Below are 13249 nucleotides of genomic sequence, written 5' to 3'. Positions count from 1 at the left end.
TCTTTGGAGTGAGATAAGATATTTGAAAATGACACATCTGATAAAGGGTTAGTATCCAAAATATACAAATAAATTATCAAACAACATCAAAAAACAAATAATCCAGTTAAGAAATAGGCAGAAGACATGAACAGACACTTTTCAAAGAAGAAATCCAGATGGCTAACGGACACATGAAAAGATGCTTAACATCATTCACCATCAAGGAAATGCAAATCAAAACCACAGTGAGATACCATCTAACACCTGTTATGATGGCTAAAGAAAAACAACAGAAGAAACAACAGGTGTTAGTGAGGATGCAGAGAAAGGGGAACATTCTTACACTCTTGGTAGGAATGCAAACTGGTGCAGCCACTCTGGAGAACAGTATGAAAGTTGATCAAAAATTTAAAAATAGACTATCTTATTACCCAGCAATTACACTATTAGGTATTTACCAAGATGATACAAAAACACATATTTGAAGGGGTACATGCACCCTAATATTTACTGCAGCATTATCAATAGCTAAACTATGGAGAGAACCCAAATGCCCATTGAATGATGAATGGATAAAGAAGATGTGGTATAGGGGCACCTGGGTGGCACAGTCGATTGAGTGTCTGACTCGATTTCAGCTCAGGTCATGATCTCAGGGTCGTGGGATCAAGCCCCATGTCAGGCTATGCACTCAGCCTGGAGTTTGCTTGAGATTCTCTCTCTTTCTCCCTCTGTCTCTCCCACTCATGCTCTCTCTCTCTCTCTCTCTGAAATAAATAAATAATTCTTAAAAAAGACAATGTCACACACACACACACACACACACACACACACACTCTGAAATATTACTTAGCCATTAAAAGAATGAAATCTTGCCACTTGCAAGGAGGGAGATGGAGCTACAGTGCCTTATGCTCAGTGAAATAAGTCAGACAGAGAAAGACAAATACCATATCATCTCACTTGCATGTAGAATTTAATAAGTGAGGAAAGAAAACAGATGAACATATGGAAAGAGAGAAAAGGAAAAGAGAGAGAAAGAGAGAGAGAGAGAGAGAAAGAAACAAGCCATAAGAGACTCGTAGTGATGGAGAACAAACTGAGGGTTGAAGCACAGAGGTGGGAGGGGAATGGGCTAAATGGGTGATGGGCATTAAGGAGCACTGTTATGATGAGGACTGAGTGTTGTATGTAAGTGATGAATCACGGAATTCTACTCCAGAAACCAATATTACACTGTATGTTAACTACATAAAATTTAAATTAAAAAAAGGAAATGGAAAAAGAAAACAAAGACTTACAGAGGGTCAACAGACATATGAAAAGATGCACATCACTCATCATTAGAGTAATATAAATCAAAACTACAATGAAATATCACCTCACACCTGTCAGAATGGCTAAGATTAACACCTCAGGAAAGAGCATGTGTTCATGAGGGTGTAGTGAAAGGGAACTCTCCTGCAATGTTGGAGAGAATGCAAAATGATGCAGCCACTTTGGAAAACACTAAGGAGGGTCCTCGAAAAGTTAAAAATAGAATTATCCAATGCTCCAGCAATTGCACTACTAGGTATTTACCTAAAGAATTTTTTAAAAAAGTATTATTCTAAGTGATGTGTGCATCACTATCATTATAGCAGCCTTATACACATAGTCAAATTATGTAAACAACCCATGCCTATCAACTGATGAATGGATAAATAGGAAGTGGTACATATAAACAATGGTATATTACTCAGCCATAAAAAAGAGTGAAATCTTCCCATTTGCTAAAACATGGATGTATCTAAAAAGTATTATGCTAAGGGGAATAAGTAAGTCAGAAATTATTTCTATCATATGTGGCTTTTAAGAAACAAAACAAATGGCCAAAAGTGGAAAAAAAATAAATGAGAAAGAGAGAAACAAATCAAGAAACAGACTCTTAACTATAAAGAACAAACTGATGGTTACAGAAGGAGAGGAGGATGGGGGGATGGGTTAAAAAGGTGATGAGAATTAAGGAGTGCACTTGTTTTGATGAGCACTGGGTGCTGTATGGAAGTGTTGATTGCATCAGTATATTCTACACATGGAACGAATATAATACTGTATACTAACTAAGTAGAATTTAAAAACTTTTAAAAGGGTTGCCTGGGTGGCTCAGTTGGATAAGTGGCCAACTGTTGGTTTTGGTTCTTATCATGATCTCAGGGTCCTGAGATCGAGCCCCACATCTGCACTCATTGGGTAGTCTGGTTGTGGATTCTGTCTCTCCCTCTGCCTCTGTCTTTACCTCCTCTTATGCCTGTGTTCCCTCTCTCTAAAATAAATAAATAAATAAATAAATAAATAAATAAATAAATAAATAAAACAAAGACTTAAAACAAAACGCAACTAGAATATAAAGTATCTAACCTTAGAACTCTGCCCAATGGCAGGTGAGTTAATGAAATTCACCTTTGGTCAGAGGGTTTCTGAGCACCACAGTATAGATTTTCCCTCTATCTTCATAACACAGATAAGAGTAAGTCCAGACTCCTTTGCCAGCCTACCTCCTCAGTCATCCCCAGACCCTTAGCTTACACCAGTCCCAGACACTCCACTAACATTTTACCAGTGCAGTGCACACCAGGACACACCTGTTACCATGGTGTTACAGGTGCAAGCACACTGGAACACTCTAAGACTGCACTATTCTGGCTCCAAACATCTTATCAGGAAACACATGGCACAAAGTACCCTGGGAACACTTGAGCAGAACTAATCTCAGATCCAGAGCACTGCCAGGGCAACCTCTGTGTGGTCTGCCCCAGGATTACCACAGCCAGAGCCCATTTTATCTTTGGCCACACCTTCATGGCAGCACCAGCACAGATGGCTCCAGGCCCCAGAGCCCATGGTAGCCAAAGCTCCTGCCAGCCATACAAAAGCACCAAGCACAAACAGTCTACACACCAAATAACCATACACACAACCATTACTTCAAGTTTAGGAGGAGGTGTTTTGCCTAATTCATGTAAAGAAACACACACACACACACACATACACACACACACACACACACACACACTAAAGGATCAAAATGAGAATATGCTCCAAATTAAAGAAAGAGACAAAATGTCAGAAAAACAGCAGAAAGAAATGGAGGTAACCATATACCTGATGAACAGTTCAAAACAAATGTCCAAAGTATGCTTACAGGTCTGGAGAAAAGTGTAAATAAACTCTGTGAGAATTTGAACATGAGATGGAAAATATAAAAAAGAAACAATCAGAGGTGAAGAATACAATAACTTTAATTTAAAAAAATACACTAGACAGATTCAACAGTATTTTAGCGAATACAAGATTATGGACCAGTGACCGTGAAGTCAGGTAATGGAAAGCACCAAAGCTGAACAGAAAAAAGAAAAAAAAATGATGATAAACTAAAGGATCTCTTGAAAAACATCAAGTGAACAAATACTTACACCATAAGGTGTCTAGAAATAGAAAAGAGAAAGCAGACAGAAGCTTACTTGAGGTAATAATGGCTGAGAAATTCCGTAAGTTGCTGAAAGAAACAGACATCCAGGTCCAGAAAGCTCAGAGAGTTACAAACAAGATGAACCCAATGAGCTCCACACCATGGCACATACTAGTTAAAATGTTGAAGACTAAGTATGAAGAGATAATTTTAGAAGCAGAAAGAGAGAAACATGTAGTTGCATACAAGGAAAACCCATATAAGTCTATTAGCTATTTTTTTTATTAGAAACTGTAGCTCAGAAGGGAGTGACATAATGTATGCAAATTATTGAAAGGAAAAATAAAACCACAATCAAGAATACTCTAGGGCTCAGTTCATTGAGTGTCTGCCTTCAGCTCAGGTGATGATCCCAGGGTCCTTGGGATCGAGCCATATGTCAAGCTCCCTGCTTAGCAGGGAGTTTCCTTCTTGCTCTCCCTCTTCCCTACCCCAGATCATGCTCTCTCTCTCTCACTCTATCTCTCACATAAATAAATAAAATCTTAAAAAAATATATTTATGGATAGGGGAGGCAAGATGGCCAAAAAGTAGGGGAACTCATTATTTCTAGTCCCATGAATTAAGCTGGATATCTGTCAAAACAGTTGAATATGCACAAAGTCAACCTGAGATGTAAGAAAATATAGCAGGAAATCTACAAGCAGCAAAACAACTGTTTTTTGCAAGGTAGGAGATGTGGAGTCATGAATCTGCAGGAAAATATCAGAAGATAAATGGAGGAGAGAGGGAGCTTCCATAACCTGGCTACTGGAAAGTGAGATAACACAGAGCACAAAATCAGAACGCTGAGAAATCTGCTCCAGTGAGAGATATCCCTTTCTGAAAGGGGCTCAGGGGATGAAAAGGGCAGAATTCTGAGGTGTTCATTATGGTCTTAGGATCTCAGGAGACACAGAAAGAATGGGGGTACCTGACAAAATAGAATGGCCAAGAAGTGGAATAGGGAAACTGGTCAGTTAGCCCAGGAGGAGATTCTCTAATCACCATAATCCATAAGCTGGGCTGGTTGGGTGACTACTCTTCACCTGAGCAGCCTGTAAAGAACTAGAACATGCGGGCCATTTACGTACACCTGGGAGACAGAAAACAGGTGTGCCCATGACCAGGCAACAGCTCATTGGAGAGATTCCCAGCCATGGCACAGGAACAGCAGAGCAGGGTGAGTGCAGGAGCCCACATCCCCTCGCAGTCCCAGGGCACACACAGAGTGGTGATACTGGGTGGTCCCTTGGACTCCCCCTGGGAGGATTACAGTGGACATACATCACAAGTATCTTTGGAGTTTGGCACACACAAAAGTGAAGACTGTTTGTCCCAGAGGGTTTATTGAAGAAGGGGGGACCGTGATCTTTCAGCTCTGAGCTGGAGATGCAGGCACAGCCATTTTTATTCTGATCCTCTAAAGAGGTGTGGAAAGCCTCAAGGGAACAAAAGCCACACAGAGAACCAGCTTACACTGAGCCCAGCTCCCTGGCAAGGGGTGGGGCACCTCTGTCCAGGAAAAGACACCTGAGAAGCAGCAAGCAGGCCCCTCACCCAGAAGACAGACTGTAAGAACAGGTGGGCTACAACTTTATGGATCCCACAAGACTGTTAAACTCCAGCACCAGGAGAAAAAATTATATTGAGTGCCAGGTGCTTTCTCATGATTTGTTTATCTTTCAGTCTAAGATTTTCCATTTCTTTTTTTCAATCTTTTTCTATTTCAACTAGATTCATATTTTACCAACTTATGTTTTAAGTCACTTTTTAACTTTTATTTTTTACATCTACATTCTGTAGATATATTCTTCATTTTAGTCCTTTTTTCACTCTATTCTATCATATATACATACTATGGTTTCTTTGAAATTTTGGGATGTAGTGTCTTCTAACACAGAGACCAAAATTCAATCAGGAACAAGTGGGTGACCCTGCTTTATCTACCCTGTGAGATTATAGTATTCCCTCCCACACGCACTTTTTTTGTTTTGTTTTGGTTTGCTTTGCTTTGGTTTGCTTTTCAGTTCCGGTTTCTGACCTCTTTGGATTTGTCTAGGGTTTACTTTGCTTCTGTCATGGTTGATATTTTGGATTCTGCTCACTCACCCCCCCCCCCAATTTCCTCTAGGCAATGACTCAAAGGAAGAATTCACAACAAAAGAAAGAACAAAGGCAATGTTCTCTGCCACATAGCTAATCGATACGGATATAAGTAAGTTGTCAGAGATGGAAATCAGGATAGCAATTATAAAGTTAATAGCTGGTCTTGAAAAAAGCATAAATGACAGTAGAGAAACTTTAAGGGCAGAAATTAGATTTAATCAGACCATACATTAAAATGCTATGAATGAGATGCAATCTAATTAGATGCCCTAACAACTAGCCTAACTGAGGCAGAAGAGAGAATAAGTGACCTAGAGGACAGGGTGATGGAAAGGAAAGAAGTTGAGGAAAAGAAAGAAAGACAACTAATGGCCCATGAAGAAAGGCTTTGTGAATTTAATGATGCCTTGAAAAGAAAAAAAATTAAAACTATCAGAATTACCGGGGTAACTGAGGGGATGGAGAGAGATAGAGGACCAGAATGTATATTTGAGCAAATCATGGCTGAGAACTTCCCTAATCTGGTGAAGGAAATAAGTATTCATGTCCAAGAAGCAGAGAAGACCCCGCCCAAAATCAATAAAAATAGATCAATACCCCAACGTATAATAGTGAAGCTTACAAATGTTAGAGAAAAATAACCTATCCTGAGAGCTACTCAGGAGAGGAAGTTCCTTATATATGGAGAGAGGAACATCAGTATAACATCAGACCTATCCACAGAAAACTGACAGTCTGGAAAGTGTTGGCATGATACATTCAGGATACTAAATGAGAAGAACATACAGCCAAGAATACTTTATCCAGCAAGAGTGTCATTCAGAATGGAAGGAGAGATAGAGTTTCCAGGACAGACAGAAACTGAAAGACTGTGTGACCACCAAGATAGCCTTGCAAGAAATATTAGGGGGATCCTGTAAGTGAAGTAAGATCCCAAGTATAACATAGACAAGAAAGAAACAGAGACACTCAACAGAAATAGGTACTTCACAGGTAACACAAGGGCACTAAATTTATATCTTTCCATAGCTACTCAAATGTAGATGAGTTAAATGCTCCAACCAAAAGACACAGGGTATCAGATTGGATAAAAAAGCATGACCCATCCATGTGCTGTTTACAAGAGACTCCTTTTAGCCCTAAAAACACCTCCAGATTTAAAGTGATGTGATGGAGAACAATTTATCATGCTAACGGACCTCAAAAGAAATCTAGCAATCCTCATATAAAACAAATTCGATTTTAAACCAAAGACTGTAATAAGAGATGCAGAGGGACATTATATCATTCTTAAAGGGTCTATTCAACAAGAAGATCTAACAATTGTACATATATATGCCCCGAAATTTGGAACACCCAATTATATAGACCAATTAATAACCAAAGGAAAGAAACACATTAATAGTAGGGACTTCAACCCCTTACTCACAGCAATGGACAGATAATATAAGCAGAAGATCAAAAAAGAAACAAGGGCTTTGATGTACTGTATGGTGACTAACATAATATAATACAAAACCATTAAAAAAAGAAACAAGGGCTTTGAATGACACACTGGAACAGAAGGACTTCAAAGATATATATAGAACATTCCATCTTAAACAACAGAATAATCATTCTTGAATGCATATGGAACATTCTCCAGAATAAACATACTGGGTCACAAACCAGGTCTCAAATGATATTCCTTACATATTTTCAGATCACAGTGCTTTGAAACTGGAACTCAATCATAAGAGGAAACTGAGAAGGAATTCAAACACTTGAAGGTTAAAGAGCATCTTGCTAAAGAATGAATGAGACTATCAGTAAATTAAAGAAAAACTTAAAAATTCATGGAAATTAATGATGATGAAACACATCATTCAAAATCTCTGGGATACAGCAAAGATGGTCCTAAGAGGGAAGTACATTGCAATAGAAGCTTCTCTAAAACATTAGAAAAATCCCATATACACAAACTATCCTTACACCTAAAGGACCTGAAGAAATAGCAGCAAATAAAGTCTAAACCAAGAAGAAGAAGAGAAATAATAAAGATTAGAGCAGATATCAATGAAATAGAATCCAGAAAAACAGAACAAATCAATGAAACTAGAAGCGGGTTCTTTGAAAGAATTAATAAGATTTATAAACCTCTGGCCAGATTTATCCAAAAGAAAAGAATAAGGACCATAGTAATAAAAACATGAATGAGAGGGGAGAGATCTCTACCAACACCAAGGAAAAACAGACAATTTTAAGAACATATTATGAGCAACCATATGCCAACAAATTATGCAACCTGCAATTAATGGATGCATTTCTAGAAACTTATAAATGACAAAGACTGAAACAGAATGAAGTAGAAAATCTGACCAGACCAATAACCTCCAAGGAAATAGAAGAAATAATCAAACCCCCCTCCAAAAAAAAAAAAAAAAAAGAGAGAGAGAGAGAGAGAGTCCAGGGCCAGATGGTTTCCCAGGGGAATTCTACCAAACATTTAAAGGAGAATTAATACCTATTCTACTAAAGCTGTTTTAATAAATAGAAATGGAAAGAGACAGATGATTGATACTTTATGTGGAAAATTCAAAACACTCCACCCCAAAATTGCTAGAACTCATACAGCAATTCAGCAACGTGGCAGGATAGAAAATCAATGCACAGAAATCAGTTGCATTTCTATACATTAACAATGTGACTGAAGAAAGAGAAATTAAGGAATCAATCCCATTTACAATTTCACCAAAAACCATAAGATACCTAGGATAAACCTAACCAAAGAGGTAAATGATCTATACTCTAGAAACTACAGAACACTTATGAAAGAAATTGAAGAAGACACAAAAAGATGGAAAAAAACATTCCATTTTAATAGACTGGAAGAATAAACATTGTTCAAATGCCTATGCTTCCTAGAGCAATCTACACTTCCAACACCATCCCTATTGAAATACCATTGGCATTTTTCAAATAGCTGGAACAAACAATCGCAGAAGTTGAAAGGAACCAGAAAAGGCCCTGAATCACCAAGGAAATGTTGAGAAAGAAAAAAAAAAATCTGGGGGCATCATGTTGCCTGATTTCAAGCTATATTACAAAGCTGTGGTCAGTAAGACAGCATCGTATTGGTACAAAAACAGAAGCATAGATCAATGGAACAGAAGAGAGAGCCCAGAAATGGACCCTCAATTCTATGGTCAACTAAATGTCAACAAAGCAGGAAAGAATATCCAATGGAAAAAAGACAGTTTCTTCAATAAACAGTGCTGGGAAAATTGGAGAGCCACATGCAGAAGAATGAAATTGGACCATTCTCTTACACCATACACAAAGATGAACTCAAAGTGGATGAAAGACCTCAATGTGAGACAGGAATACATCAAAATCCTAGAGGAGAACATAGGCAGCAACCCCTTTGACCTCGGTCACAGTAACTTCTTCCAAGACATGTCTCTAAAGGCACGGGAAACAAAGGGAAAAATGGACTTTTGGTACTTCATCAAGATCAAAAGTTTCTGCAAGTCAAGGGAAACAGTCAACAAAACTAAAAGGCAACCTATGGAGACAAGGATAGAACTGGAGGGTATTATGCTAAGTTAAATAAGTCAATCAAAGAAAGATAATTATCATATGGTTACACTCATATGTGGAATAAAAGAAATAACACAGGAAATCACAGGGGAAGGAAAGAAAACTGAATGGGAAGAAATCAGAGGGGGAGACAAACCACGAGAGACTCTTAACTCTGAGAACAAACTAAGGGTTGTGGAACAGGAGGTGGGTTGGGTGATGGGGTAACCGGGTGATTGGCATTATGAAGGACATGTGATGTGATGATCATTGGGTATTATATGCAACTAATGAATCATTGAACACTACAACAAAAACTATTATACTGTATGTTGCCTAATTGAATCTAATTTTAAAAAAATAGAAATTGAAAGTAGAAAGAAGAATACTCTAGCTTGCAAGCTATCATTCAGAACTGAAAGAGAGATAATTTTTTCCCAGACAGTTCCATCAATGTTGATGCAAATGGTGGATATTCATCCTTTCTGATGGCTGAATAATATTCCATTGTATATATGAACCACAACTTCTTTATCCATTCATCTGTTGAAGGCATCTCAGCTCCTTCCACAGTTTGGCTATGGTTTGTCTATTGTTGCTATGAACATTGGGGTGCTGTGCCCCTTATTTTCACTACATCTGCATCTTTAGGGTAAATACTAATAGTGCAATTGCTGGGTCATAGGGTAGCTCTGTTTTTAATGTTTTGAGGAACCTCCATACTGTTTTCCAGAGTGGCTGTACCAGCGTGCATTCCCACCAACAGTGTAAGAGGGTTCCCCTTTCTTCACATCCTCGCCAACATTTGTTGTTTCCTGTCTTGTTAATTTTTGCATTCTAACTGGGGTAAGGTGGTATCTCATTGTGGTTTGGATTTGTATTTTCCTGATGGCTAGTGATGATGAATATTTTTGTCATGTGTCTGTTAGCCATTTGTATTTCTTCTTTAGCCATTTGTATTTCTTCTTTGGAGAAGTGTCTGTATCTTCTCCCCATTTTTTGACTGGGTTATTTGTTTTTTGGGTGTTTAGTTTGAGAAGTTCTTTATAGGTCTTGGATATCAGCCCTTTATCTGAAATGAGTATTAAGGAGCACAAGTGTTGTGATGAGTAGTGGGTGTTATACGCAACTAATGAATCATTGAACACTACGTCAAAAACTAATGATGTACTATAAAGTGGCTAACTGAACATAACAAAATTTTTTTTTCCAGACAAATAAAAGTTAAAGAATTTCATCCCCACTTACCAGTCCTTACAAGAAGTGTTAGAGGGACTTTTAAGTAAAAATAAAAAGGCCATAATTGGAAGGAAGAAAATTATAAAGGAAAAAAAATGAGTAAAAACAAACACAGCAATTGTGATAGGGCAATCATTTATAAAGTTATTATAAAGTTTAAAACACAAAAGTATTAAACCGTTTGTATCTTTTTTTAAAATACAGTGTTCAGTGATTCATTAGCTGCATATAGCACCCAGCACTCATCTCAACAGGTGCCCTCCTTAATACCCATCACTCAGTTATACCATTCCCCCACCCCTCCCTTCTGTAACCCTTAGTTTGTTTCTCAGAATCCAGAGTCTCTCATGGTTTGTCTCCCTATCTGATTTCTTATATCTAAAAAGGTTTGTTAAGGGGACTCAGGAAAAAAAAAAAAGATGTAGAATATGACGACATATATAAAAAGGTAGAGGATGTGAAGAAAAATTAGGTTTTTAAAATTTTTTTGAACTTAAGTGATCATCATTTATTTTAAACTGTTATATACTTAATATGTTATGCTACCTCATGGGAACCATAAACCACGAACTTCTAATAGAGACACAAAAATATAAAGAAATAGCCAAAAAATAACATTAAACAAAGTAATCAAACATGAAGAAAGAGAGCAAGAGAAGAAACTAAGAAGGATTATAAATCAAACAAACAACAAGATGATAATAATTATGTACCTATTAATATTTATTTTAAATGTAAATGTTCAAAATGTTTCAATCATAAGTTATAGGATTATGGAATGGATAAAAGAAGACCCTTTATATGCTGCCTACAGAAGACTTACTTTAGACCTAAAGACATATAAAAATTAAAACTGAGGGGATGAAAAGGCATTTACCATGCAAATGGAAGTGAGAGAAAAAATGAGGTAGCAATACTTATACCACACAAAATAGCCTTTAAAACAAAGACTATAGCAAGAGACAAAGAAGTGCATTACATAACGATAAAGGAATGAATCTAACAAGAGGATATAAGAATTATAAATATCTTTGCATTCAATACTGGAGCATACAAACAGAGACATTGATAGTAGTACAATAATTATAGGGGACATTAATGCCCCACTCACCTCAATGGATAGATCAGCCAGGCAGAAAATCCATAAGGAATCAGTATCTTTGAATGACACATTAAACCAGATGGACTTACAAGATTTATGCACAACATTCTATTCAAAAATAATAGAACAAATATTCTTTTCAAGTGCACAGGGAACATTCTCCAGGATAGATTACATTTAAAGCCAAAAAGAAAAAACCCACAAAAAACAAAAACAAAAACAAAACAAAACAAAACAAAAACCTCTCAAAAAATTTAAGAAGATTGCGATTATATTAAGCATCTTTTCCAAACAAAACAGTATGAAACTAAAAATCATTTACAAGAAAAACTGGAAAAAAACACAAGCATGAGGAGGCTAAATGACATGCCACTACATAACAAAATGCCCATCAAAGAAATCAAAGAGGAAATAAGAACATACATGAGGCAAATGAAAATAAAAACACAACTCTCCAAAATATTTGGGATGCAACAAAAGGAGTTATAAGAGAAAAATTTAGTTACAGATGTCTGCATCAAGAATCAAGAAATCTGTAATAAATAATCTAAACTTTCACCTAAAGAACTAGAAAGAGAGTAAACAAAGCTCAAAGTCACTAGAACAAAGAAAATAGTAAAAATTAGAGTAAAGATAAATAAAATAGAGACAGAAAAAAAATTAATGAAAACAAGATCAGCGTCTTTGAAAAGCTAAACAATATTGATAAACCTTTAGCCACATAAAAAAATAAGAGAGAGGACCCAAATAAATGATATCAGAAATGAAAGGGGATAGTAGAAATCAACCCCACAGAAATAAAGAGGTTTGTAATAGGCCTCAATGAATAAACAGACACCAACACATTGGAAAAATCAGAAGAAATGGTCAAATTCCTAGAAATATACAATTTCCTAAAACTGAAAAAGAAACAGAAAATCTTGGGGTGCCTGGGTGGCTCAGTCATTAAGCGTCTGCCTTTGGCTCAGGGCATGATCCCAGGGTCCTGGGATTGAGCCCCACATCGGGCTCCCTGCTCTGCTGGGAACCTGCTTCTTCCTCTCCCACTCCCCCTGCTTGTGTTCCCTCTCTTGGTGGCTGTTTCTGTCAAATAAATAAATAAAATCTTAAAAAGAGAAGGAAAGAAAGAAAGAAAGAAAGAAAGAAAGAAAGAAAGAAAGAAAGAGAAAAAGAAAAAGAAAAAAGAAAGAAAGAAAGAAAGAAAGAAAGAAAGAAAGAAAGAAAGAAAGAAAGAAATCTGACCAGTCCAATTCCAGGTAACTATAGTGAATTGGTTACCAAAAACTCTTGACATTAAAAAATAAATAAATAAAAATAACAAAATAAAATAAAATAAAATAAATTTAAAATAATAAAATAAAATAAAATAATAAGAATCAGATGGATTCAAAGTGGATTCCACTAAAAATTTAAGTTAATATGGATTCTCCTCAAACTATTTCAAAAAATATAAGAGGGAGGAAACCTTCCAAATACGTTCCTTGAGACCAGCTTTTACTTGATAATGAAACCAAAGACACTAAAGCAAAACCAAATGAAGCAAAAGCAGGTCAATATTCCTGAGGAACATTTGCAAATTTGCAACAAAATATTAGCGCACCACATTCAACAATACTTTAAAAAGATCATTCATCATGATCAAGTGTGTTTCTTTGGGCAATGCAAGGATGGTTCAGTATCCACAAATCAATCAACATGATATACCACATTAATTGAATAAAGGATAAAAATATATATATAATCATCTGCATAGATGCAGAAAATACCAG

This window comes from Ursus maritimus, unplaced genomic scaffold (assembly GCF_017311325.1).
Source record: "Ursus maritimus isolate PB19 unplaced genomic scaffold, ASM1731132v1 scaffold_5, whole genome shotgun sequence".
Lineage (NCBI taxonomy): Eukaryota > Metazoa > Chordata > Mammalia > Carnivora > Ursidae > Ursus > Ursus maritimus.
This window is presented reverse-complemented; position numbering follows the sequence as displayed.